This window comes from Haliotis rufescens, unplaced genomic scaffold (genome assembly GCF_023055435.1).
Source record: "Haliotis rufescens isolate VD_foot unplaced genomic scaffold, xgHalRufe1.0.p SCAF_25, whole genome shotgun sequence".
NCBI classification, from domain to species: domain Eukaryota; kingdom Metazoa; phylum Mollusca; class Gastropoda; order Lepetellida; family Haliotidae; genus Haliotis; species Haliotis rufescens.
This window is the reverse complement of record NW_025963946.1, coordinates 7,742,997-7,748,996: the sequence shown is the minus strand read 5'-3', so window position 1 is coordinate 7,748,996 and position 6,000 is coordinate 7,742,997.

Here is a 6,000-nt window from a genome sequence, read left to right as displayed (position 1 = left end):
TCGTGGTTGGTTGGTTTGTTGTTTAACGCCGCACTCATCAATATTCCAGCTATATGACGGCGGTCTCTAATAAGTCTGGCCCAGACAATCCAGTGATTGATATCATAAGCATCGATCCACGCATTTGGGATCGATGACATGCATCAACCAAGTCAGCGAGCCTGACCACCCGATCCCATTAGTCGCCTCTTACGAAAAGCATAGTCACCTTTTACGGCAAGTATGGGTTGCTGAAGACCTATTTTACCCCGTATCTTCACTTATATAAGGATACCCTCGAGTATGAAGGAAAGCTTCTTTATTTCAGAGCTGAGAAGGGGGTGAAAATGGAATGAATAGGATTGATGTATATGATACATGCTATTGAAGGATTTTTACATAAAAACGGAGATATAAACATGGCGATTTATTGAGAACAAATGATTACCTACTACATGTTTGTTTTATTACATTCCTCAATTATAAAACAAGAAAGTAGTGAAATCTCGTAAAGGGGAACATAAAAAATATATCGAGTGATCAGTCGGATGGGGTTAGGCTGCTACAGCTGGAACAGGGATGGGGTTAGGCTGCTACAGCTGAAACAGGGATGGGGTTAGGCTGCTACAGCTGGAACAGGGATGGGGTTAGGCTGCTACAGCTGGAACAGGGATGGGGTTAGGCTGCTACAGATGAAACAGGGATGGGGTTAGGCTGCTACAGCTGGAACAGGGATGGGGTTAGGCTGCTACAGCTAGAACATAGATGGGGTTAGGCTGCTACAGCTGGAACAGGGATGGGATTAGGCTGCTACAGCTGAAACAGGGATGGGGTTAGGCTGCTACAGCTGAAACAGGGATGGGGTTAGGCTGCTACAGATGAAACAGGGATGGGGTTAGGCTGCTACAGCTGGAACAGAGATGGGGTTAGGCTGCTACAGCTGGAACAGGGATGGGATTAGGCTGCTACAGCTGGAACAGGGATGGGGTTAGGCTGCTACAGCTGGAACAGAGATGGGGTTAGGCTGCTACAGCTGGAACAGGGATGGGATTAGGCTGCTACAGCTGGAACAGGGATGGGGTTAGGCTGCTACAGCTGAAACAGGGATGGGGTTAGGTTGCTACAGCTGGAACAGGGATGGGATTAGGCTGCTACAGCTGGAACAGGGATGGGATTAGGCTGCTACAGCTGGAACAGAGATGGGGTTAGGCTGCTACAGCTGGAACAGGGATGGGATTAGGCTGCTACAGCTGGAACAGGGATGGGGTTAGGCTGCTACAGCTGAAACAGGGATGGGGTTAGGTTGCTACAGCTGGAACAGGGATGGGATTAGGCTGCTACAGCTGGAACAGGGATGGGGTTAGGCTGCTACAGCTGAAACAGGGATAGGGTTAGGCTGCTACAGCTGGAACAGGGATGGGGTTAGGCTGCTACAGCTGAAACAGAGATGGGGTTAGGCTGCTACAGCTGAAACAGAGATGGGTTAGGCTGCTACAGCTGGAACAGGGATGGGGTTAGGCTGCTACAGCTGGAACAGGGATGGGGTTAGGCTGCTAAAGCTGGAAAAGGGATTGGGTTAGGCTGCTACAGCTGAAACAGGGATGGGATTAGGCTGCCACAGCTGAAATAGGGATGGAGTAAGGCTGCTACAGCTGAAATAGGGATGGGGTTAGGCTGCTACAGCTTGAACAGGGATTGGGTAAGGCTGCTACAGCTGAAACAGGGATGGGGTTAGGCTGCTACAGCTGAACCAGGGATGGGGTTAGGCTGCTACAGCTGAACCAGGGATCGGGTTAGGCTGCTACAGCTGAACCAGGGATGGGGTAAGGGGTACATATGTTTTAAAAAGATTTTTACATAACAACGGGGACATAAACATATTGATGTTGAGAAAAAAGATAACCTTGTTTCGTTTTCTTTCCGTTCTCATTCATGAAATAAGAACGAAGCAAAACCTCGAGAAAGGGGAACATCAACAATATAGAGAGTTATCCGTAATCAAGACAAGGTAGCGTAGCCTTTTCTTGACAGATATAGGGTCAATTGTGCACTTTGAGATAAAAGCACGAAACTTGTCACAATTGTAGGTAATGACATTCCAAATAATATCAAATATGACCATTGTGGAATGTATTTACCCAACACTAGCGTTTTCAAAACAGATGATTTCTAGATTTAGGCAATCTAAGAATGAAAAAATGAAAAAATCATTTCTCTTTTCTTTGGAATGTCTTAAAGACATATTTCATTACGTCCCATCAACTGTGCCAATATTGTTTACTCATATTGTGAACACAATGAAAACAACATAATATTAAAAGAACAACATTTGTATTTATTGTTGTAAGTATGCTGTAAATGGTTAATGTTTCGGTTGGCTAGGGACAATTAAATGTGATCACATGTGGAGTACTAATTAATTGCGCTACAAAACACATTGTTGAGTGCCGATATTAATGTAGATGTCATATATTCATCATAACACAATCTCCTCTGCGGTTTGTGTGATCCGGACCTAGCGGGTCGATCATAACACAATATGACCAAATGATTTGTGTCATCCCGACATCATGAGTAAAACCAACTTGCTCTCTGACAGATTACAATGAAATTATTATAAGCAGAAGAATATTTTGCAGTTGTACACAGCAGACGCTTTTTACGTCAAATGGAATTTGTTTCGGCGGATAATCGATTCTCCGGCCTGGTTTTATATATAGATATTTAGTGTTTCGGTCAAAAGATATGCCAACGTATGCTTTAGCTGAGCAGATTAGAGACTTCTTATGTAAGGATCGTTTTTATCTTGATACAAGCTTCAGAATTTGCATGAGTGGTCTGCTTTAAAATGTGCATAAATAGTCTCCTTGGGTTACTAGGGTCCGTGACGATCCGGGTTAGAATTGATCTTCAGCAACCCATGCTTGTTGTAAGAAGCGACAATGAACGTCGTAAGCGGTGACTAACGGGATCGGATGTTCACTCTGATTGGTTGACGCAAGTCATCGTATCCCATGTTGCGTGGATCGATGCTCATGATGCCAGTCACTGGATTGTCTCGTTCAGACTTGATTATTCACAGACAGCCGCCACATAGCTTGAATATTTCTGAGTGCGCCGAACCCTCTTGGTGCCTCGGGACCATACATGGTCCCTCACTTTTCACACCCTCATAGTGCAACAGGGACAATATATGATCCCTCTCTTTACACCCTCATACTGCCACTGGACCATGTATGGTCCCTCACTTTTCACACCCTCATAGTGCCACTGGACCATGTATGGTCCCTCACTTTTCACACCTTCATAGTGCCACTGTATCATGTATGGTCCCTCACTTTTCACACCCTCATCGTGCCACTGGACCATGTATGGTCCCTCACTTTTCACACCCTCATCGTGCCACTGGACCATGTATGGTCCCTCACCTTTCACACCCTCATAGTGCCACTGGACCATGTATGGTCCCTCACTTTTCACACCCTCATCCTGCCACTGGACCATGTATGGTCCCTCACTTTTCACACCCTCATCGTGCCACTGGACCATGTATGGTCCCTCACTTTTCACACCCTCATCGTGCCACTGGACCATGTATGGTCCCTCACTTTTCACACCCTCATACTGCCACTGGACCATGTCTGGTCCCTCACTTTTCACATCCTCATCGTGCCACTGGACCATGTATGGTCCCTCACTCTTCACACCCTCATAGTGCCACTGGACCATGTATGGTCCCTCACTTTTCACACCCTCATCGTGCCACTGGGCCCATGTATGGTCCCTCTCTTTTCACATCCTCATACTGCCATTGGACCATGTATGGTACCTCACTTTTCACACCCTCATAGTGCCACTGGACCATGTATGGTCCCTCACTTTTCACACCCTCATAGTGCCACTGGGCCATGTATGGTCCCTCACTTTTCACACCCTCATCGTGCCACTGGACCATGTATGGTCCCTCACTTTTCACACCCTCATAGTGCCACTGGGCCATATATGGTCCCTAACTTTTCACACCCTCATAGTGCCACTGGGCCATGTATGGTCAGTCACTTTTCACACCCTCATAGTGCCACTGGACCATGTATTGTCCCTCACTTTTCACACCCTCATAGTGCCATTGGACCATGTATGGTCCCTCACTTTTCACACCCTCATAGTGCCACTGGGCCATGTATGGTCCCTCATTTTCACACCTTCATAGTGCCACTTGGCCATGTATGGTCCCTCACTTTTCACACCCTCATAGTGCCACTGGGCCATGTATGGTCCCTCATTTTTCACACCCTCATAGTGCCACTTGGCCATGTATGGTCCCTCACTTTTCACACCCTCATAGTGCCACTGGGCCATGTATGGTCCCTCACTTTTCACACCCTCATACTGCCACTGGACCATGTATGGTCCCTCACTTTTCACACCCTCATAGTGCCACTGGGCCATGTATGGTCCCTCACTTTTTACACCCTCATAGTGCCACTGGGCCATGTATGGTCCCATGAAAATGTCCCTTTTCAACTGTAAATTAAGATGTTGAACACTGAGTGGGCAAAATCAAAATTATATCATCATCCTACTCATCTCGGCTTTAACATCGTGTAACCTATTTTATACAATGCTACGGATTGCGTAATATGTTGAGATTAATGAAGTGGTAACCGCGCTTCTCGACCTTTTTCTGCCATGTTGAACTTCATGCGAATGACGGCGATTTTTTTTTTATCATGCACCCATGTCACATACACGCAACTATTATAATATCAGAAAGCCAATTTGAATAAAAAAAATCTGAACAGACTGGTCAGAAAGATTTACTAGTCCCCACTGTACAGTTATTGGCGTAAGAGTACTTACGTTTAGTCCGCAGCGGAAGCTTTGGTTCTGGTATGTTGCATATGTTTATCGACTGTGAGTCATGGCGACTTAGCACGGCGCTAGAGACGAATCGCCAGGGCACGTTCGCATCATATCTGTGCCGCGATTTCTTGTCTACCGGTTGTCCTAATGTTCGCCCGTTCAGACAAATAACTGCTACTTTTTTCATATGAAAATACTTCGAGTCATGTGTGATTGCTCAAACTACCTGACTGTGTGAATGACTAGCCCTAACTGTTTCACATTTTGTCGCAAAAGGAGATTTCAAAAGTGTGGCCACGACATCTGACGTGAGTCGACGCCATATTCTTAACAAGTTGTGTCAAGGTCGGTTCCACATGTGGTAGCTCGGCCCCCGTTCCTGTCGATGGTACACGCGATACAAACATAATGCAACTACTGAAAACATCAACATAACTTCTAAAATGATGACAGCAATACCTTTTTGTATTTGGGTTAACCGCTTATGGATACGATGTGCTGTAAACTTCGATTTCGATTTGTTTATCCCTTCATTGAAACTGTGATAATGGCGCTATGATTCGTTTGCTGAAATAGGATTTCCGTGAGTCTAATGTACATGGTACATGCTGTGATTGTACACGATAATTGATAACCAATTGCGTATGCATATGTATCATCAAATACACATTACTGATCTCCTCAGCAAAGTGAAAATATTGAATATATCGTGAATATATATACACGACAGCTCGTATTTCCAACATGCTGCCATGGATATTAGATCTGATTAATATTTGATTTACAAATTATTGATGTACACTGTACTCTCGATTAACGTATGATAATCTATTGCAAGTCTTCAACTCTTATTTGATATGCTACCTGAATTGTCAGCAATGAGTAAAGTCATTAAGTCCTACGTAGGAGATTTTAAGTCCTTCGTAGGAGATAGTTATTCAAGTCCATACTAAGTCCTACGTAGGAGATAATAAGTCCTACGTACGAGGCAAAATAAAAACCACCGTGGCCCTACTACGCTTTCGTATTAAATAGATTTTTTTTTAGGTATATATTTGTCTTAGAGCAGTCCACAAATGTTCACAAATGAACCCACCAAAGTTAGAGGCAAAATTATCCATTATTGTGAGCGAGTCAGTTATCTTCACCCATGCCCCC